The following is a 23172-nucleotide window of genomic DNA, read 5'->3' as shown; positions in this document are numbered from 1 at the left end:
TGATTTTTCAGATAGGAGAGGATATTGTTTGCAGCAATACTTCAAAGTAAAATCAGGAAGAAAATCTACAGAATAAGCATGTGTAGACTTTATATTGCAAAACTTTAGGAGCTGCAAATCTTCTTTCATGTTTTTAAGGCATGCAGTACCTTGATGTCTCTACTGGAGTCATCTACAAGATTTGAAGCATTTTACCTGGATCTTTTTCCATGCTCACAGACCTGTGTAGTGCTGACTTTTTATCTGTAGAGGTCTAGGTTTACACTGTTCCCAAGAGCCTCAGTAGGAGAGCCTGTTTTGTCTAGTTAATGATCTTGTGAGGTTCAGGTAATAAATATATCTAAAAGGACATAAACCTGTTGAAGTAGAGAAGCAAGTTATCTTGTGTAGGGCAGAAGGGAGATAGGGTGGGACTTGGGGTCCGTGGTAGGAATTTTGATAGTTCTCTTCATTGTATGGTGCTAGTAGACACTGATACACTTGTGTTCATTTGTGTCAGCTTCAGGTATTTTCAGGACATTAACCATAGATTTGTGTTTGTGCAGTGCATGCTTAGTATGAAGATAAAGATTGGGCTGAGATGTAATTTAGCCCTGAAATTTGTGTTAATGGTGGAGAAGCAGGTGTGATAAAGGCTTAGGTACACAGCTTACCTTATGATTATCACTATGCTAATACATTTTTCTGTCTGCTGCAACAGCATAAACAGCAGGTACTAATTTTGGTGATGAAAACTGAGTTTAAGCCATCTTGAAACAAAAAGGCATTTCAGCAACTCTTAGCTATATTATATCTGCATACCCAATATTGACTTGTAAATCCCTAACCTCTTTCCTTTCTATATTCCCTTACTTAACACTACCACGGATAACCCAGAGCATAACAGGAGGCTGCAACAGCTCTGGCAGTCACACCAGCCTAACCTCAGAGCTCATGAAGCTTTTCTTACTGCTCTGCAGTTGAATGCTAATGTGAGTTAACTATTAAAACAAATTAGCATTTCATGCTTTGTTTCATTCTGCTCAGAAAACTTGATAAATGTCTCTTATTTCCTTTTTCCACCTGCATTTGTTGGTTAAATAAGGTAACTGAATGAATCCTTTTCTTAGGTAATGTTAGGTTTTCAGTTCCAAGACTCAATAGTGTCTAACGTAGCATTCACAGTTTGTACCTAGTCAGTAATTTCCTTGTAATCATTAACCTGATTCCCACCTTATTTGAGAATGTAAGAAGTTTCTCTTGGGAGCTCTGAAGCCAGTTAATTCTTGCCCAAAAACATGGGGCTTTTGAGGAGTGGATAAAACAGACAGTCTGCAGGGCTTCAATGTCACTGGTTGTGCTGAAATATGGCACTGGCAGGATTAAAGATGCTGCAAGAATTAAAACTAGTTTTAATTCTTTAACTAAAAATTAATTTTTAAAACTAAAAACTAAAAAATTACTAAAACTGGGGTTATTATTCGTGAGGAAAAAAGATCTTTGCTGGGCTGTTTTCAGTTTAATCTACCTGCTGTCAGTGTCTATAATTCTTTAACAGAAAAAAAAAAGAAAACAAACAAAAAGTTGTGTTTGTTGCAAAAGGTTACACAGTGGCTTTTGGGTGAAATGCTGTCTTCGGAGTCAGTGACCCTTTTATGCTCTGCTGGTCTTGTTTGCAGCCTGCCATATCCAATACTTCCTAGGTCAGACAGGTCATAGCAATGACTCTGAATTCCTTTCTTTTCACAGTTTAAATTCCAGGCTTTTTTTTCCTTCCTGCCTATCTTGTTTCTCTGAGTTTGTTTAGTGTGCCTGCTTGGCAGGAATGAAATGTCTCCTTTTCAATGAGTAAGAAGAATGGGGAAGAGTGCTTGATTCTTGGAGCTGGAGCTGCTGGAAGGCCCCACGGGAACTTATTGCTCCTCTTTGTCCAACAGCACATAGAAGAGGTTTTTCACTCCGTATTTCGGACACTGAGTGTTGCCTGGCTCCTCTCTGCATGCATGAAGCACTGGCATTCTCACTGCGGTCCCCATCTTTGAGCACTCCCATACTCTTGCCAGGCTCAACAGGTGCACATTTTTATTCATGGTGAAGATGTAGACTGTTGTGTTTACCATGTAACTGTAGCACTCCATGGTTTCCAAAAGGCCAAAGCTGAAAACATGGTCTTGTCAATAAATTTGTCTTCCAGGTCACTGTGGCTTAGTGACCATCTCAGCCCTCTGTTTTGCCATGGAGCTGCCCACAAAGATGGCGTTCATAAATTACCCACAGGTTATGTTCTCAACTTTTTAATACTCACTGCAGAGAGGAATCTTCCTGGGAAGTTTCAGACATACTGTCATAACAGAATAAATGTAATATTGTGTAGTATACTGGTATAGGATGCCTGTTAACGCTCACATAAATGGTATGTGTTTCAGATATGTGAACGAGCTGTGTGGCTATGCAGTCTTTTCTCATGTTTTTGGTGGCATGCCATGCCTCTCCCTCATTGTTCCTTCTCCCTAACTGAAACTAAAATACATAAATGTAAGCTGTGGGCAGGTTTGTTGTGCCACTGACTGTCTGAACTTAATGATTGATTCCTAATAGAAAGTGACACAGAAATACAGGAGCTGAAAGGCCAAAATTGTTTTTTGTTGGTGTTGTTTTTGTTCTTTTTTTTTTGTCTCCTGTCCTTGATGGTGCTAAGAAAGATTTATCAAATCAATTGCTGTTAACAAGAGTGTGCTTGCCATATAGGCAAGAAACTATTGACAGATTGACAGACGTTTCTCTGGAAAAAAATGCTCTGAATTGACATCTGGTAACTAGTATCCAGGGAATAATTAATATCAGCCACACACAAAACTTTTGATTCCCCTGTAGCCATTCCTTGCTCCAAATTCAGATGATTGTTTACTCAGTATGGAGTGTGCATTCTTATTCCTGTCACTTTGCTTATGTCAGATGCATCTCTCTGTCCATCTCAGTGATGGGAAAAGTAACGGCGCTGATGTGTCTCACCATTAAGTGGCAATGTGAAGCAGAAGTCTCAGGGCTTTTATTTTCCAGGCATCTGAGAGAGTGAAGAGAATTCTGAAGGAAGGTATCATTAAATCATAATTTTGCAATTCAGTTATTTTCCAGCTGTGCTTGGTGTGAAAGTAATACTGCTTATCCATCCTTATTATAGAAGATATTTTTATGACTGGTTTATCCTTTTGACTTGAGGGATTTTTAGTATTACTTTTCTTAACGTTGCAGTCTGCTGTGTGGTAACAGAAGGCATAACTCTCTACTAAGAGGAAGGCTTTGTGTTACTCTTCTCAGATTTCAGAAATGGAGAGAATAAGAAAGAAAGCTGCGTTTTGTAACCAGTTTTATCCCAATTTGGTGTAACTAATTCAGAACTAATTGGGTGAACTTGTTCAGTTCAGACATTTCAGAAAATCTGGAGGCATTCAGACCATTTGTAGCGTAGTGACTGTGCTGGGGTGATTCTGGGCTCTTTGCTCTTCTCTGCAACTTGAAACAAAGACTGGCTCCCAGTTTTAGTGGAAGAGGGTCTTTTGAGTATGGCTTCCAACATGACTTGATTATAGAGCGGAGGATTTTGTTCTGGAAGTTATGCAAAAATCTCTTATTCAGTGAATCTGTGCCTAGTGTTTGTTGTGTTACAAACATGAGCCAAAAAGGAGTTTTTGGCAGTGAACTTTTTCTTCTGAGAAATTGTTTTCCCAACCAATTATTCCATGTAGCAGGCAAAATCTTGGACAGTCTTGGAGGTGAGCAGAGAGAGTGGAAGAGGAAGGGAATGAATGCCATCATGGGGCATACCTGATCCAGGATTGGGCACTGAGACATTGTGATCACAGCAAGTAAGAATAATACCAGCAGCCAAGTTGTGTGTGCAGACAGCTTGCACAGCTGTTAAATGGGATCTGCAGAATGTCTGTTCCAATATTTGTCATGCCAGTCAGTCAAGACTGTCAAGTCTGTCTTATTTATGATGAGTTGCAGCTTGAGCATCAGAAGCAACATCCAGAAATAGAAAAGAAAAAGAAACAACTAATGTGATTTTCTTCGAGTGTTGTCTTTGTCTTTTGACGAGAGTGGTTGTTACTGTTGTTAGTTCTGTACTTTTATGTGGAGTTAGAGAAGGGTGTGTTGGGGTGCAGGGGGTGTAAACTGTTAAGTTTAAAAGTCAGGTTGGGAATAGTGTGTAGAGGTTTTAACAATTTTTAACAGTTTAAATGGCAGCACTTGCAGTGGTAGTGAGCCTTGTCATAGAGAGTATGCTGGATGTGGGTAGTTTGCTGTGTATTTTCTGCATTTCACTGACTAATTGCCAGGAGTGGAATTCTCAATGTTATAATAATAAATCTATAGGATCAGAGAACCTTTTCTGCGTCATACATACAGTCTATGTCAGCATGTATACGGGCGTGAATGAAAAAATGAAATGTAAATAGCATTCAGTTATAGTCATATAATAGTGTTAGCATTGGATTTGTTTGAGTTGTGAGATTGCATGTCATTTCAGATAATGCAAAGGAACCCTATTCTTACATAGTCATTAGGAATCCTCTTGCTTTCTCATTCAAATATCATGCACCCTTTACACGCTTCATTACCCAGCTCTTCTTTACACAGCATGAGAAGTCTTTATGGCTTGTATGTTTTTCTGATTCACACAAGAGGGTAAAGCATTCTATGCTGTTAAAGAATATGTTAAAGAATATTCTATGCTGTTAAAGTTATGAAGAGTTACTGTACTGAAAAATGTGTAATAGGCTTCATGCCAATAGTGCTAGACCTGCAAGCAACTCCAAAAATTGGAACTGACCACCATTCTCATGCTTTCACTCAAACTAGAGCACCCACTGGCATGCTTCAGCTGGCAGTCTCCTTCCTCAAACTCTCACTCCTTTTTCCACTCCTGCATCTCTCATAAGCATCTCTGTATTTTTCTGACAGTGCTCTGAGGCCCAGGTTAACAGAACCTAGTACTTGCACAGGTGCTGACTATAAGTGCAGCATTCTGTCCTCTGAAAAGCACCTTATAGTTCCAGCTAGGTGTCCAAAAATGATGGCACTTCAATTTAGTGGATTCTTGTTAAAGCTCAGACTTTGTCTGCTATGTTTTTGCCCCCTTTATGGGTTATAATACTCATCTTCCATAGATCTCACTGCTCTCGAGATTGATCACAAATTATAGAGGCTGTTGAAAGAATTCGAGTGCTAAGGAAATAATAAATTATTGCTGTTCTTTTACTGCTTCTTGCACAGCCATATCCTAGTGGCAGTTTTGTATTCACCATTGTTTTTGTATAAATGAAATATTCAATTACAAAAAAAAGATCATAGTCAATAAACCTGTTCTTGTGTACTGACTTTGACATTTGAGCAAGGTGGTGTCTAATAAATTGTTGCTGTATATTGCAGTTTTCAGAAGCTGGATCTTACAACATCATCTGTGTTGTCTCCTAATAGTGTTGAGGGAGCTCCTTTTGCCTTAGGGGTGCATGAACATGTATGGTGAGGCTGTCCATTTTGTTATTTAAAATTTAGAAAAGATTGCAGAGTTGGAAGGTGCAAGGTGAAGAAAACCTTCAGTTGACCTGGTTATCTGCCCAGTGTTACAGGTCAGTGTCTGCTGTGTAAAGGCAGCAAAGGAAACTGGGTTAGGTGTTCTGAAAGCTGTCCAGCAGAGAAGGGGATTGAGTCCTACTGTAGTTTACATAAGGAGCTGTAAGACTATCCAACACTGCAAGCTTTAAAGAACTGCCCTAATCCAAAACTTAACCCAGGGTGTTTCAGGAGGACCTGATCGCACAGTGGGGCCAATGAATGCACTAGAGGTTTCTTTTCCTGGTTTGTTTCATACGTACTTTGGCTTTTTAAGCCTTTGGAAGTTTATGATTACTATCATAGGATGACAGTTGATAGATGGAGAAAAGACCAATTAGAGCACAGAAACATTTTGTAAAGATGAGCATGGTTGAAAAAGGCAAGTTGTCTGCTTTGCATCAGAAATTTGTACAGACACTTTACCTGTAACCAAGGGCACTGGAACACATCTGTGAAATATTAGCTCTTATAGTTCTTTTCCAGATGCTGCAGAGTTTGGGCTTATAGGAGCAACTTAGAACTTCTCCCAAATTCTTGTTAGTGCTGCTTTGGTGAGAAAGCACAACCTATAGAATTTGAACAGGGGCTTCAACTGTCTTTCCAGTTTCACAGCTGTTACTTTAAGGTGGCTAGTCATCTTGTGGACCAATTAAAGTACTGAAAAGACATTTGACTTCATTTAAATGTTTTAATGGACTCCTAGCATATAGCCATTATTAAAGAAAAGATGAGGACAATTATGCATTTTTAAAATGCATAATGGAATTTTCTTGATTTATGATAGTTACTTGTCTTTTAGGAGCATATGTATTATTGAGTCCTAGATAATTGATATGTAAATACTATTTAACATAGATTTGTCATTATTTGTAGGCACTGAGAAATTGAGTGTCTTTTGGCATTTTAAAGCTGATTATAATAATCTTATAATGAGGATACAAAAATAAACTTACTAAGCAAGAAAAAAAACTTGCAGAGGTTTTGCACTTACCTCCTGTGTGTCAGAAACCTGAGTTAGGGAGCAGTGGTGGAAGTTGGTAGCCACATAGTGGTAGTCAAGGTGTGTTAATGGACCACTCTCACTTCATCTGCCAGTACTGGAAATAGTGGATGAGTGTGACAACTGGGGCTTGTAACACTGGGGAGAATCTTCCATTGTTTAAAGAAGAAAATTTTGCATTGTGAGAACCTTATGGTTTCATATCTAATTGCAAAATGAATGATGTTATGCATGCTGCATGTGCAATGTGATGAGCATTTATGTTTGTGTGTTAGTACTGCCAGGTTAGAGGAAATGCCATGCATAATACATCAGAAAAATGATTAATCTTTTGCTGTACTTTACAAAATGATTAAATCTTGAAAACTTATGTGATTCATTTCACTATTACTGAGGAAAAAAGGGGAAGATATTTTAGGAATCTCGATTTGGCAATTCATCTTGGTGAGGTGAGTAGATTTAGATTATTATGAAACTATTCTTACATCATCTAGCAGGCAAAGGAATGAAAGAATAATCATTTAGTGATACAAATAGGAAATAACGTGTTAATAAAAAATTTTAGTTTCCCTACTTAAACTCCTCTGTAGAGAAAATCACCTTTTATTGCTTATTGTTTTAATGTACCTTGAGGTGTCATAGCCACCTAGGAAAGTATTTGTTCTTTACACCAAAATGAAGAAATCTCCATTGCTTGCTGATGAAGCAGACCTAGATGATGAATCTTATATTTCAACTAGGTGCTTTTAGCCACTTACACTGATAGAAATGCATATCAAATGTTTTTAATTATAATTTCCAGAGCACCCTTGATGGATGGAGTACAGATAGAAGGAGCAGAGGTTAGTTGAAGAATAAGAATCAATTTTGAGAGGAAAAAAAGGTGCTATGTGATAAATACCATTTTCCCATCGTAAAATTATCTTGTAAGATCAGAGAATAAAGAACCTGATCTTGCAAAGAGTTTTAGTGTAACACTAGGTCTGTACTAAAAAAGGAGGAAATGGGTGTGAGGCAGCACTGTTTTTAAACGAGCTTGTTTTCTTTTGTCTTTAAGATAAAAAAGAGACCTAATTCTACTACACCATGTTCAGTGATGTGGTTATTGGAAAGAAGGGAAAATTACATGAATAAATACAGATGTATCACTCATATCTGCTGTCACACTTGTGTGCTGGCTTGCATCCTAATATAGGAAACAGAACAATATCACCTATCATAATCTAAGTTATTATTAATCCCATATGCCATCTGAAATGTCTGGCACAGTGATGTGACTAAGAATAATGTGCAGGGCTGGCAAGTAGGGAGCTTTTAAATTCATTTGCATTTTTGGGGGAAAAGATCTATTAGAACATCCACCCATTTGTATGGAAATGGGGTGCTGAGATGCTCTGAGTCTTCTAATGTTTTCTGTATTCCTGTGCATATGCCTTTTCATACAGTTTTGCAGAAGGAAATATATTTTTCTGAAATATGCAAACTTCAGTTTTGGAGCAGGATGCACTCTTTCCTGTCAAAAGGATGTATTTAATTATATTTGAATGAGTAAAGTATTCATTGACTTGTGTTCACACATTCATTTGTGCTGAGGAGCACAGAGTGATGAAAACGCTTTGGAAAAGAGAAAATTATTTGAAATATGGCTTAATGAAAGAGAAGAAAGCTATTTCTTTCCTTTGAATCTCTGTTTTATTTCAGGTGAGACTGAATTATTTCACAACTTCATTATTCATGCTCCAATTCAAGAAGACATTCAAACTTGTTTCAGATTTTAATATTTTATTATCTATTATTCTGAGTGGATGGATAAAGCTGAAATAAATTAGTCTATTCACTTTTAAAGCTTGTCATGTGCTTAAGTACTTGGTAAATCAAGTCCATATCTACTTCAAATGAGTATTTCTTATACTTGTTGCTAGAGGTTTAGCTTCATCTTCTAATAGAAAAAGTATCTCAGTTGTAGGAAGATGAAAATTAGTTCTGTCTCTCAAAACGCGCTGTGTTGTACCCTTCAGTATTTTACTGTACTAGACATTCCCTACAAAAAAGTTCCTTCAGTTGCACAGAAGTTCAACTGATTTAGGTGTTTAGCTTTTGTTCTGCTGTCATTGAGTGGGGAATAGTGGCAAAGAGAGTCTGTGTAAAGCAAAGTAGAATTTTTGCAGCAGTTGTACCTAAATGGTAATGGAAGCAGTCACTTTATCTGAAGGGTTTTATTTGAAAATCCCAGATTTTCAATGGAAACTCTGTTTTTTTCTTTGGGTTGAGGGAAGACTACAAGCATTTTTCCAGGACTGGCAATGAAATAGCTGGTTTTGTGACAGAAGCCTTCACGTAATCTGTGGATGCGTGGTAGATTAAGAATTTGTAATGACAAGAGGAGAGAAAAGAGTAAAAATATCTCTTTAAGAAAACAAACAGTAAGCATTCTTGTATGGTGTAGACAAGATTAAAACTTGCAAATGCTGTGTATTTCTTTTCCTTAACCAAATCTTGATGAAATCACTCTCCCAGAACTCTGCTACAGGCTTGTAACTGGGGGGGAGGGGAAAAAATCAATTATTGGGTAGAAATGAATGAATTTGCAGAGTCATTATTTTATTGTAGATGGTAAAAGTTGGATGCCCAATGCCCAGCAAATCATTTGATTTAAAGGTTTGAGACTGCAATGCTTGACTTCTCATTGAAGAAATATAAAAGAGCAAATTATTGTTTGCTGGAAAGTCGCAGAAACCTTATCAGAATTGTTTAGTTTCTGCTGCACCCTGGAGGTTTTCCTCTTCAACCACTGATTGTGTATGTGCTCTCTGAATTGTGAAGGATTTGTTTTTAATCAAAACTTCCATGGGGCCCTATGCAGTTGTTTCGGGTGTTGGTTTTTTTTTGTATGTAATAGAAGGAAAAAATCAAATAAGCTTTTGTTTTTCATTTCATCTTATAGACTATGGAAGTAATTGAACTGAAAAGATAAAATGAAAGCAGTTTAAAGAAGACACTGCATACATTTCAGCAGTGTTAGCTTATCTCCCTTAATAATGTTAACAATCTGTTGCGCGTCAATAAGAGCACAGATGAGTTCAGCCTTTTCCCCTGCTGGTGGAACACATCTTCCCCTAACTGACCACTGCAGATTTAGGCATTTTATCAAAGAACTTCCTCTGCATGTGGTATCAGCAGTCAGCACTGGCTTTCCCTTACGTGGAGGCTCTCAGGTCCGTGGCATTTTGAGCTTATCAAAGTTAGTACTTCTGTTTGCGCCTTCCTTCCCTGGGTGAGCCCTGGTGCTCATCCAACAGTGCAGTGAACAACAGGGAGCAACATTGGCAAGACTAAACCTGTAAAAGCAGGGATAGGCTCCCTACACTTTGCTGGCTTGGATGAGAAGCTCCCGGAGTTGCTGCTTGAGGGAAGCTCAGCCCTGAGCTTTGGTCTGTTAGCAGACTGCTATTTTTTCATGCATCACTCAATGCCTCCATCACTGAATGCTGCTGTTGAATTCTCACAGTATGTTGTTTGTCATAACCTTATCCAAAAGGGATCTGGTTCATTAAGGGAAACTCATCGTGTCATATTGTTGAGGAGGAGGATAATTTCTTTGTAGAAGCATCTAGTGTTCAGCTGTCCAGCAAGAAAAACAAAATTATGCATCCACTGCTAAGCTCTGACTAGACTTGAGCTCTGATTAGAACAGGCTTCCTTTCTTCATTTCATAAATCACAGGTAGTCTGTGTGCTGGGAGTTTTGATTCAGATCCAAGAAAAAAATTGAATTTTGTGTGTGTGAATATATTTACATATTTAATCTCCTCAGAAAAAAAACAGAATTAAGCATTAAATCTGGGGAGAGATTTTCTGCATTTCACTCTGATTTGTGATCAAATGTGTTGTGCTCTTCTGCTGTGACACCTGACTTGGTAATTAACTGGTTTGTTAGTGTTACTGATTTGAAGCAGTGTGTTGTGCCCAGTTATGCTCACAATCAAGTCACCAAACTTGTGTTATTCTTAGTTTATATTGAAAACTGCAGGAGCAACTTTGTACCAGTTTGTTTGCAATAGAATGTACAAGTGGTATCTTAGTGCTGCTGTCCCAGCAGGGATGTCTGGGGACATATGTCAGTCATGACACGTCTGCCATACTGGGATGTCTTTTTTTTCTTGTCTGTTATTAAGTGGAACCAGAAAGAGCTTCTCCACTGCTGACTTCTCAGATGTGGCACTTTGGTATATAATTGTCTATATTTGCTGCTGTGCACCAACAGATCCATGCCCCAGTGTGTAATTTCATTTTGTGGTAGATAAAGAACATGAAGTACTTTGGTGCTATTGAGGAAACTGAGCATGACTACTCAGTGCCTTGTATCACAAGGGTACAAGGTCTAATTTTTTATTGCTTGCAAAGTCCCTCATTTTCTCACTTCTTATAGTCACCAGTACCATAATACCCCAAGAGAATTCACAACGTGGCTCTCAGCAGAGAATGATACTCATCAGGAGTAAGAGGAACTCCAGAATCAAGCTGAAAGTGCTGTGTAGGTGTTGTGGTGGGTTTTTTTTTCTTCTCTCATAAGAGGAGAGATGAAAACTTTTCAGTGAGAATGATTGCATTGTATCAGCTGCTTCTCTTTTTCTGATGTACTTTCATCAGCCTATTTTCTCCAAAGTAAAATGCCTGAAATGAATTGCTATAATACAAAAGAAGATGCTGTTTTGGTCTGCGTTTCTTTCCCCAGCTGCATTATATGCACTCGTGCCATTTTTCAGTTACCTCGGGGAACTGTGTCACAGAAAGCAGGGAGCTGTTTTGGAAGTCAGATTTTACTCTGCCCCCAAACGCTGGGAAGGAGGAGTTTTTAAAAGCGTTTGTCAGGACAGAGCAGCTCTAGAGGCTTTAAGTAAAGTGCTGATTGCCCTGTCAGTCAGGGCAGAGAGGAACTTGGAACTTCACAGATTGATGCTTGACAGAATAATTAGAAAACTGTCACTTGAAGTAACCACTCTGGTGTTCCCTAAAGAAATGTGCCTGTGCCAAACGTGTGCTGTCCAAATCTAGAGGTTAAATGTTCAGTAAGACAAAACATAGCGTGTCACGGGAGAAAATTACTTGCAGCATGCTGTGGAAGCGATGCCCCTCAAGCCCCTAAGCAGTGACTACACAGTTTATTGAACTTACCTGCTTTGATCTTGCTGGTGTATCCAAGAGCTTTTCAGCTCTGAACTATGGGTTTTAAGGTAACAAGGCACTGAGGCATTATCTAACACCTTGGATAACACAGGGTCTTGAAGAGTTTGAGGCAAAAGCACTTAAAGCTGTAACAATGCTTTCCAATTCTATGGGTTTTACAACAATTCTCCAAGAGTTTTTGAATACCTTCCACTTAAGCAAGAAGAGGCAGCTTGTACCACATGCTTCTTTCTTCATTTTTAGCCCTTTGGGAAACCTGGATGTACTCTTGTGGTTTGGGTTGATTTGGAGGTTGGTCTGAGGAGTGCAGGAGAAGGACTTGTGACGTTTCAGCACGGTTTGGTTTTCATTTGTGCTTGTGCTACATTGTCTGGGTTAAGTGCTGGTGTAGCAGAGATGAGAGATTTGTGCTGGGAAAGGATGCTCTTTGTCGGAGTTGGTTCTGGAATCTCAAACAAGAAAGATTCAGTGGACAAAAGAGGTTTGTCCTATGCCAGCTGGGCTTGCGTGCTCTTGGTGTTGAGGTGTGTCTCATTTGAAACATGGAATTTAAAGAATAATGAACTTTTTCAGAGTTAGTATTTCAGCTGTATTATCTATGGACTTTGTGTAGTAAATACAAAGGATGGTTTTAGATTTGAGTTAAAGGCCTGTACCTCCCTGTTAACTTGGAATATTAAGAAATTGTGCTTTATATCATCACCAAGATCAAATCATATATGGTAGTGGTTTCTTAATTACTTGTTAACTGAAGGGCTGAATTTTGAATCTTTCAGTTCTCTTGAGAGAATTGTAGAGGAAAATCTGCTTAAGTTAGACTGAGTGAGCTTTGGACACTTGGCTTGCATTTCTCAGCCTCAGCTCTGGGGATTCTGAGGCTGTATTTATAGTGGATCTGTCAATCAGAAGTAGAAGTGTCTTTTTCTTAAACATTGTAGGTGTTGAAGGTCAGTGCTTCTGTGGATTTAACTAAGCATAATATTCAGATTTGGTTTTTGAGAGTTATGGGTGAAATTTCATAACTGTCATAGGAAAAGATCTGTTTCCATGAGCAATCAAGGTCCGATTCTCAGTGTCCGATAGCTATAAAACCCCTGGTACTTGAGTGTTAGTGCTGCTTTGTATTAATCTAACTAAAATCAGATTGGATCCTTAATGCCTACACAGTTCTTTCTTCTGCAGAGTGAACTAAACTGATTTTTTTTTCCAGGGAATGCTGTACATAGTTTTGTACATGCACACGTGTGCAATCCTTAGCAGTGCTCACATAACCGTGGATTTTGCAGGCAAATAGTGCATGCTGGCATTGTGCCAGTTTAGGAGCACAGGGTTTGTTTTTATAAACTGTAGATTCCTCTTCGGTTTTATTTTCCAAGTAGTATTTATGACTGTAATTTTTATAGTGTTTTTATAGCTTCAGCTTTCCAGAAGAAAACAGGCTGTGATGGAGACATACAGTAGAGCCACCAAATGCTGAAAATGCTAACACCACAGAGTTCCTGTGGTCACAACAGCTCCATAGCGGCACAACTTGGAAAATCTTAGCAGGAGAACAAGAGGAGAAGTCTCCTTTGTTGACATAAAGTGTTCACTCTTTTTTTCTTTTTTTTCCATCTTATTAATATTTTAAAAGAGCTTTTTAGAGTTAATATTTTACAGTTAATCTCTTTGTAGTGTTTATGGCAAAAAGGAAGAGATTAATTTTTCTCTGTGTTTATTAATTTCTGTCAATTTTTTTCTCTAGTCAACACACGACATTTCTGCCTTATCTTGAAAACAAGCTTTTTCAGTACTGGAGTAAATTTTCTAATTGAATAGATCCAGTTGGCATTCTCTAATAGCTTGTCAATTTGCACATGTTGTCTGACAGCTAGCCCTGTTGCCTTCACAACTAATGCTAGTTGAGTGCCAATATAAATGAGTATGATAATAGTCAGATATGTCTAATCTTCTAAATGTAATGTCAACATTTTTGTGTGCTGTGTTTTCCACACAGAAAAATGATTGAAAAATAATGACATCTTGCTTTGCTTGTCGTCAGCTGCAGTCATTGAACTCTAGAATGTTTTTTTTTGTTTTGCACACCTGAGAATTCAAGTTGGGAATGCCGTGTAAAACAGATCTTATTAGCCAGAGTATGACAATAGGAAAAGAATGTAAATCTTGATGTCCATTTAAAATACTAGGGGAATGAAAAAGTAAAAAGAAAAGAAAGGCTGCCCTTTAAAAGATTGATGGGCTGCCTGGATCAGGTACAGTCTAAATTAGACACATTTGGGTAATTGATCTTCTGAATGAATGCAGATTAAATTTGACTGATTTCACCATTTGAATAAAGACATTATTTTTGCTGGTTTTGCTGTTTTGTTCTGTTGGAATCCGGAGACAATGAAGCAAGTATTTTACCATTTATCACGACTTTCCAAAAAAGAAAAACAAAAAACAACCCATAAATGCTTTGGAGGAAAGGTAATTTCTTACATGCTGTAGTGCTTGGTGTACAAAGTGCTTCCATGTAAACACTGAGTTTAATGGGCCATTGGAAAAGATTTGTTGCAGTTTATGCTGCAGTAGTGAATAGAAGCCCTGGGCTGAAATCAAGGTGTCTTACTCAGAATCCTACATAGAAGAGCTCTTCCTTTTCATTAGCAGTCTGGTCTAAACATGTACATCAGGAAAAGAAAAAGGTCTCTAGAAGCAATGAGGCTTTCCCAAGGTTACTCAAATATCAGTGGCAGAGCCTTCATTAGAAGCCTCATTGTATGGCTTTGAGTCATGCAGTGCCCTGTCCTATGAATCGTGTTATCTTCTGCTACTGGAGATTACTGCTACTGAGTTTGGGGGGGAAATGTAAAAGTAAATGTAAAAGTATGTGCTTATGTATACATATTTATATAGGTAGCAGAGATCAGTGGCATCTTCAGCAGAAGGTGGAGTACAAGTAGCTCCTTTGTTTTTTCCTGTGACAGAAGGAAACTAATCAAAAGCATTCTTACCATTATTTTCTCTTGCTCACGTGCTGGCTGAAGAAGGTTTGATACCAGTACTTTGTCAGGAAATCTACTGACAAGAAGGGAGGGGTTATTTATTAGTGTCCAAAACAAATAAATGCAAATATGCATAAATAAATAGCACTGTTCTGCAAGGCTGAGAGAATTCCTATAAAAATATAGTGACTAATTTCATTTCTTCTGTCTGTTTTGTTGAAATAGCACCCTATGAAGAGAGAAAGGTTACTTCTTGAGATTTAGTGCCCTGAAAATTTACAGGCTTGATGCTTAAGCAGTAATAAGTGAAGCATTAAGGCATTTCGTGGGGATTAATGACTGGCTGGGAGGAGTTGATGGCTCGAAGAATAGCTAAAGGCCATTAACCTCCACTGGTCATTAATCTTGGAAGACTGCCTTGAATGCTGAGGTCATTATTGCTATTAGAAAATAAATATTTGAGGAGGGGAAGAGAGGAAGGATCACAGGTACTTCTAAAATACATGGTTTGAATGGCTTAGTAGCTACCTCCTGTCTATTGTATGTCTTGCTAGGTGAGCAGTCGCTAGCAGTGTTAATCTACAGGCTTAATAATAGTTTCTGATCTCCACTGCTTAGGTTGCTTTTATTATATTCACTAATTCGGGCTGTAACATCAGGATAAATACAGCTTTGGAAATGTGAATGGAACGTGTGTACCGCTGCGTGCTCAGAGAACAGGCCGTGTAGCAGTGCTTTGGAGTTAGCTTTCATGCTTAAATGGGATGCCGTGGCAGCCACCAAATGTCCTTTGTTCTGCAGCCCTTTTCCCTCTTTAGGCATGTGGTACTTGCTTATGTCTTATTTCCCCAAATGTGTGAAGGGACATATCTTCATAGCTTTCCTTTATCAAAGGTGTTTTCAGTGTTTTGTTTTTTGTTGCAGAACAGCACAGTGTAGCATTTTATTGCCTGCAAGTTGGACTTGCTCTATATATGAAAAGGTCTAAAAATGACCTTGTTGTCTCAAATACAAATGAAAACCAAGCTAGTAACGCTGCTGCTGTTTGCAGTTTGTCACCTACAGCTGCAAGCCACAGGACAGTGTCACCTGGAGTAATGTTAACTGCAAATAGGTGTTTCTAGCAACCTCCAAAATGCAGCATCCAGTACACAGCTTGTACAGCGTTTGCAACACGAGCAGTGTTTTGCATCCTTACCACACTTTGCCCTGATAATGCCAGCTGAAAATCAGCTTGTGTTTATCTTTGTTAGGGCTACAAAATTCAGTGAACAAAAGATTCATTTTTTTCATCTGTTTATCTCCGTTCAGCATAGCCTTTTGTAGGTGCTTAAACTTCCCTCCTTTCATGGTCTACCAGCACAGTGAGCTGTCAAGGGCTCATGGATATGTTGATGATCAGTCATCTGTTCTTCGTGTCCATAGTTTGCCATTGCTGTTAGTGTTCCATAGGATGATGCTATGGCACTCTCTTGCTCTCAGTACTGTAAATTAATGGTGACTTTGTAAATGGTACATTTTACCAAGATATTTACTGAAAGTGTGTGTTCCTTTATATTAGATGCCACCTAGAGGACAATGTTTCCAGTCTTCCTTCTAGGACTGCTGAAGATCAGCAGAAGAATTTAGAGGGGTCTGTTTTTCTTTTAGAGCTCCCTGCTGAAAAGTGGGATACCCTTTACTCACATCCAGCACTCATTGAAGCCAATTAAGATTCTCTTTGGATTCTGGGAAGTTCCAGAGGAAATTTTGGAGTGGCAGATGCTGCATGGCTCCTTTTATCCTTCTCTAAGCTAAGGATGCACCTGCTGTGTGCTCGAGTCAATAGGTAGTATTCACTTGCTAGGGGTATCTAGGGAAAGTAAGAGTCAGGATGCTCAGGGCATCTATGAGGAAGGATCACAGGGCTATAACTTTATAACCTTTAGGGTACTGCCTTTGCTTTCTGTGCAGAAGCCTGTGCTTAAATAAACATGCATTTCTAAAGGGTGCATACACGAATACTTGGGAATGCAGTTTATTTTTTTAACTTTACATTATTTGTAATACTTGCTTATGAGCTTGAAATTAAAGCAGCTTTCCCTACTGATTTTACCCTTTTTCTGTTTGACAAAATCTGATTTCTTCCCCACCCCCTGTGTTTCTAATGAACCCTGAAATTGCCATTGCCTCTTTCGTTTCCTTCTTGATGCACTGTCAGCATCAGTATTACAAAAGATGCACTATTTGTTTCCATTTCTCTGACTTTGAGTGCATATCCCCAGAAATACGTGCTTTGATTCCCTTTACTTGCTTGATAAACTCTTGCAGTTAATGCTATTATTAATGTGTATGTAATGCATTGTGTCCAGGATCTGCTCTTCATTCAGTTCAGTGTTTTTGAATTTGGTTTCCTTGTTACTGGCAGCGCTTCAGTGAAACAAAGTTAAAAAATGTGAATCAACTGTTCATCTAGTGTAGTTTTCTAAATGGCAGCAGGTGAGCAGACTTGCATGTACTGGTTTGATACCCGTAACATAGTGCCTAAGCCTAGTGCCTTCTCCCTTTCTTACTCAAGGATAAAAGCAAGTTCATTATCAGAAATGTGCTCAGTATGTTGCCATACTTGGGAGTTCTAGTAAAGCAAGGCTGTATGTACGCCTCAAAACACAGATTTGTAGATTAGGAAAGATCTTTAGATCATCTTATCTGACCTCATTCATACCCTTGAGTAAAAATCCCTGCTTTCAGTTTGAAGTCCTGTGGCTGAATAAGCTATAAACCATTTTGTAGAAGAAATTCTCCATCTTCGTATGCAAACTTCATTAATTTCAAAGGGTACCGTATATGCACCTGTAATCCTTGCTGTGATTATCTGATTTTATGCCTGTGATTCTGTTTTTCACATTACAGTTTTCAGTACGTGTTCTCAAGTTGTAGTATGTTGTTTCTTTCTCAAGTATTTTATAGACAAAATTTACTCTGTCATTTTCCATTCACAAATACATTACAATACACAATTTCTGAAGTTGTGTGAACTTTTGAGTCTTTATTATGGTAGATTTTTCCAACTCTTATTTTCTTGCAGAAAAAGAAGTGAGAATTTCAGTCAACTCTTCAGTCACCAGAGAGCTCTAAGAGGAGAAATCCCTGAGACAGCCGTTGCTTTGTAGTCTTCTTGCACAGATAGGAATATATGAAAACTAGTTAATCATGGGAGATAGTAACAGCAAAATTAAGTTAAAGACTTGTTTAACAGCAGAGCATAATACTTTGTTTGAACTGTATATGAAAAGTGGCCTGGAAGTATTCTTTCTGGTTCCGTTTTTTAAATCTGCCTCTTCCTACTAAAACACTTTAAATGGGAGACTTTACCACAAGTGAAAGATGAATTAATCAATTTAAGCCTAAGGCAAGACAAGGTATATGTCAAGCTACAAGTTTTTGGTGAAAAGCTGTCTGCTGCTTTGGCTGATGTGTGCAAGTTGCATAGCAAGCTATGCAATAGAATTGAAAGCTTAGAAATAAATACGTGTCTGGTGTTGAAAAGTGAATGGAACAGACTTGTACTGCCACTGAGCACTCCTAGAAAAGACTTTTGCTTGTAGAAATGAAAAATTAATGAGAAACAGGCGACAACTTCAGCATCTTGTTATACTGAAGAAAACTGCTACCTGTAGCTTTTTCATAATTGGAAAACCAAAGGGGCTATCCAGAAATCAATAGAATGGTTCTTGTTTCTTTGAGGTTTTGCATCTGAGTTGCAGTGCTCGCAGCTGAGGGCAATGTTTAATGGATTCCATGCTTATCTTTTGTACGTATGGGTTTTCTGACATGGCTTTAGATAAATGCTTACATATACATGACACACAAGAGGAGGCTGGGAAATACTCAAGCTTAGGGTGATGAATGAATGCTTGTTCTAACGAGTGCTAAAACTAGTGATGTTTAAAACCAGGATCTGGGCACCCTAGTGACGTCCATATCCAGCAGTACATGAGCTGAACTGCTGCAGAATTCCTTAACAGGTTGTCCTGCCTGTGTCACAACTAGTAGGTTAACTTAAATGTTGGCCAGCATAGTCATCTGATTTTCTGAGCTGGCAGCACGTAGACTCTTAGTTCTTCAGGAATAAAATGCTTGAAAGAATTTTGGTGCCTTTTCCATGTGAGCCATTATTCCCTGAGAGCATTCACAGCTCTCCCATTGGATGTGTGTGTGGATTTCATTTGTCAAATAATGAACGTGGGGTGTAATATTGGGTATGGCGGGAAAGTTCAGACAGATACAAATAATAGGAATTGTGAAGTCTTGCTGGGTTTTGATTTTCAAGGCTGAACAGTAAAATAAATAAATAATTCAAAAGTGCCTTTGCAACTTCTGCATGAATTTTATGCCGACGGGAAAGCAAGCTGTCAGTGTAAAACTACTTCAGCATTTTCTGCCAGTTCCACTGTTCTCTAGAAGTCATCATCACAGCTGTAGCTATAGGCAGAAATCAGTGATATTGGATTTGCTGAGGTGCAGGTAATCAAAACCTAGCAGGTAATAATGGAGGCAGGCTATGATGGTGATTAACTGGACACAGTTGTTTTGCAGGGATGGAAATTTTAAGGGAAGTTGAAGTCCAGGCCAGAAAATAACTGAGATGATGACACTGAATGAGTGCTCATTTTAAATAAGTGCAAAAAACAATGCCTGTTTCAGAGGCATAACTGCTTAGACTGAGAAGCCAAACGTCCTAGGGACAGTGATATGACACATTCTTGATCTTCCCTTGGCAATTTGCTTGCATGAGACTTCTTTGAAACATAAGTGAGCTGCTACATCCAAAGTAACCTGTACTTCAAGGAAAAGAATATAGAATCAGTAACCACATGGCATAAGCATTACCAGTTTGAGTCAGAATTGTCATCTCTGATAGTCAGTGCATCTCTGATAGTAACCTTAAACAGATGGCTCCTTCCAAGAGAAACGGTTTTGTAATTGCTTCATACGGGATTTATTTAGCCTAAAAAAGTAACATAAAAAACTAGTAAATGGAATCATTTCAATATTGCTGTGTTACTGCTCCCTCTAATTTTCACTGACTCTCCCTAGTTTGCTTCTTTTACACTGCTGGCTGTGTAACTCCTCACCTTTCTAGAGCATTTCTGTGTATCCTAAATGAAACATCAAGTCATTCACTCTAGATATCTGCAAAAATAAATGCTGACCTTTTCATTCTGTTCCTTGCTTTCTGAATCCTACCTGGCTTCATTTAGATCTGTGATAATGCAACTTCTTCCACACTGTTACTACTTTGATAATCTCTTGCAAAGGAACCTTTGGAAGTGCTCGTTTATTTTAATCATAATGCGTGAGCAGCCATAACTTGCTGACACAGATTGTTCTCTCTTTAATTCTGAGTTCTGAAGGCTCTTGGTACGTTGTTAATCAAATGTTTGGATTTTGTCATCTGGCTAGTTGAAAAATCAAGAAATGATGACAGATGTGAGTGGAAAGTTTCTGAGCATTTAAGAGCAAAATGTACTGATTGTCTCAGCAAGGACTTTGCTTGCTTTCCCAGTGCTTCTCATTTCTGATTTGCATCAGTCTTGATTGCGGTAACGCGTTGCCTGGAGTTGCAATTGGGAATGCTTCCATTTCTGAGATACCTTCCATGAGGACATGATCAAAGCTTTTGAGAACAACTTCATCCTGTATAAGCAGAATAATCCCAAAGGAGAGGAGTGATATCGTAATCACTGTACTATTTACCTTGGCTTTAATTATTTTGTGGATTTTCTTCTTTTGTAAAGTGTATGTTCTTCTTTATGCAGTTTCAACTGTGATACACTTTTGCTTTTGGAATGAAGAAGGAAGTTTAGATAGTTGAATATTTTTCTTCGTGGATATGAACAGCAAGGTCCAATCTATGGTATTTAAGTGAAAAGCAAATGTTGCCGATGAAATGGTTTAAAAAACAATTTTTTATTTTGACCCTTCTTATCAAAAGTTCTTAGAAATTTAGATATGCCTCAAATTTGAATCAAAATTGGAACTGTCCAGAAGTTTGTAGAGCAAAGATATTTTTATGATGCTTTACTTTCAATACCTCTACAGTTTTTCATCCAGACTGACTGTAATTCTGAAACAAATTGGCATTTCTGCAAACAGAGGGGGAATAGCCTGCTTGGTTTTCCGTTAAGTCAAATATTGGGCTTTGTAGGTGTCTGGAAGCGAGGTTTTGAAACGTTGCCCAGTCAGTTGTGGAAAGAATTGAATTCATAGGCTTGAGTTGAGGGACTAATTCAAAAGGCTTCTCAGTCTGCAGCTGGCAAAGGATTATAAAAGAGTGTGTCAGTCAGCTGCAGTCAGCGAAGACAAACGACAAAAGGAAACTTTGATAATAAGTGTATAATCATCTGTTGTTATTCAAGAATCATTCTGTTGACTTCCTGGATTATGAAGTTTAATTATTTCTCTTCCTTTCCCACTCGTCTCTCCATCACGCCACTGAAAACCAATTTGTGATACTACAGTGAATTACAGGTACATAAATTAAGTGGTTGATCTCTAAGTTAAACTTCTAGAGCAAGCTTCTGTTAAGTCTGCAAAAGAAGATTTGGCTGTGGGGTTTTTTTGTTTGTTTGTTTGTTTTTTAATTCAGGGGTTAAACATGACAAAGAGTGTTGGAAAGAAGTGGCTTCGTGGTACTCTTTGTGGCATGTGATAAGCTCTTTTGTCTTCAGTGGTTTCGATCATGGTTTTTGTTTGTGTTTTTACCAGCAGAAGCTTTCTACTGTCAAAGATGTCACTTGCACAATGCGCCTGTGTGTTATTTTTATTCTGTTAGAATGCAGTGAGCTTGTGAAGATGCTGTACATCTATTTTTCCCTTTCAAGAGGAAAAAAAAGAACGCATACAAATTTTACTACGATATTCAAAACCATAATCAAGAAGCGTATTACATATCTAGTCTTATTTGGGATTAATATGGGTACAAAGAACTTGATCTATTTACATGAGCAGCATGGTTCTCAGCGTCTTCACATTGACTCCTAATTGTTGCATTTCTGAAGATGAAAATACTGTTTTACAGGAAGTGTAATAACACAGTCTTTCAGATTCAAACATCTGTTGATATGAAAAGCGAACTATTCTTGCAAATTATTTAAGACTGTGAAATTAAATAAGCCCTAATGAGTATTTTTTTTAATTTGCAATTTATCTTTTGTGTTGTCACAATAAGACAGGGTTTCAAGCAGTTAATTCCAATGACAACTTTTCACAGCTTAAGTGTTACCTTATTTTTACATAATTAATCTCAACCTGTGGCCTTTGACATTTACCCACTCACACAGGCATTTTTCAGCTAATAAGACGGTTGGCATCTTAGCAATGAATGCAGATATGGAAGCCTGCAATTAATAGATAACCTGAAACAATCATTTAAGTGGGCCATGATTGAGCTTATTTAATATGTAAGGAGATTTTCTCACTTAAAACAAAGAATAAGTGAATACGTGTGAGATTAGCAGTATGCACCAGGGGTATGCCATTGTCTGGGCTGAAAAGAGCCACGCATCTGTAGATAGTTGATAATTCAGATAATTATTCATTTGTGCATAACTGACTATTTCATAATGTGAGAGGGGTACAAGTTTGGGGTTTTGTTTTGTCTGAATTAGATAGGGAAATGATTAATTACAGAGCTGCATTTGTGTCAAGTTGTGAATAAATATGTTTAGCATTACTGTGGTTGTTTACAAACAAGAAACCCACATTGCTTGCCAACAGTTAGATTAAAATAAAATTATTCAATTCATCACTAATTCTCTGTAGGAAAGATCTTTACATTTGTGTGGTTTGGCACGTTGTAATTAAATTCCTTTAAAACATTTTAATTAGGCTAAAGTAAGCCAGTGTCCTCTTGTTTGCTATTTGTAAGTGCTCTAAGGTGTCACCAAGGCCAGAGCTGCTGAGTGCTGCAGGATTTCTTGGTTTTAGCAGAGCACTCAGTGTGATTTTTAGTGTATATCCTCACTTCATTGATAGGTGACCTTACCAAACTGAACTACTTCTTGAATTCCAAGTTTGGCCCTGAAGACCAAACATAGTACACTACTTCAGACTGGCGTCCCATGGAGATAGGTTTATTGGTGAAGTTTTTCTTCTGCAAGAGAAGGGTCTCTTAAAAAAAGTGCTTGTTGCAAAGGTGTGCAATGGATAAGGTCTTTTAGGATGCACCTGTATCAACTTCTTCCTTCCCCAAAAAATCTGTCTGTCCAGGGCCAGTACTAGTGAGAATATATCCACTGCTGTGGTGGTTGCAGGTATCCACATTTGTTCAGCATTATCCTTACGGAGCTGAACTGTAGCACTAAAATCCTGACTGCAATGACTTAAAAGGCAATAGCTTGAAGTGCACATGGGTTGG

The 23172-nt window shown here is 38.2% G+C and overlaps 1 protein-coding gene across 1 annotated transcript in view; it reads left to right on the top strand.

Annotated features, from left to right (window-relative positions):
- SUCLG2 (succinate-CoA ligase GDP-forming subunit beta) overlaps window positions 1–23172 on the top strand; it is a 106472-nt gene that overhangs the window by 67848 nt on the left and 15452 nt on the right. The gene's annotated exons all lie outside the window — the stretch shown is intronic.

The sequence above is a fragment of the Cyrtonyx montezumae genome, unplaced genomic scaffold (genome assembly GCF_038088225.1).
Source record: "Cyrtonyx montezumae isolate F1298 unplaced genomic scaffold, pur_monq_1.0 scaffold_6, whole genome shotgun sequence".
Taxonomy (NCBI): domain Eukaryota; kingdom Metazoa; phylum Chordata; class Aves; order Galliformes; family Odontophoridae; genus Cyrtonyx; species Cyrtonyx montezumae.
The sequence above is the reverse complement of the archived record's forward strand: the minus strand, read 5'-3'. Positions and strand labels throughout refer to the sequence as shown.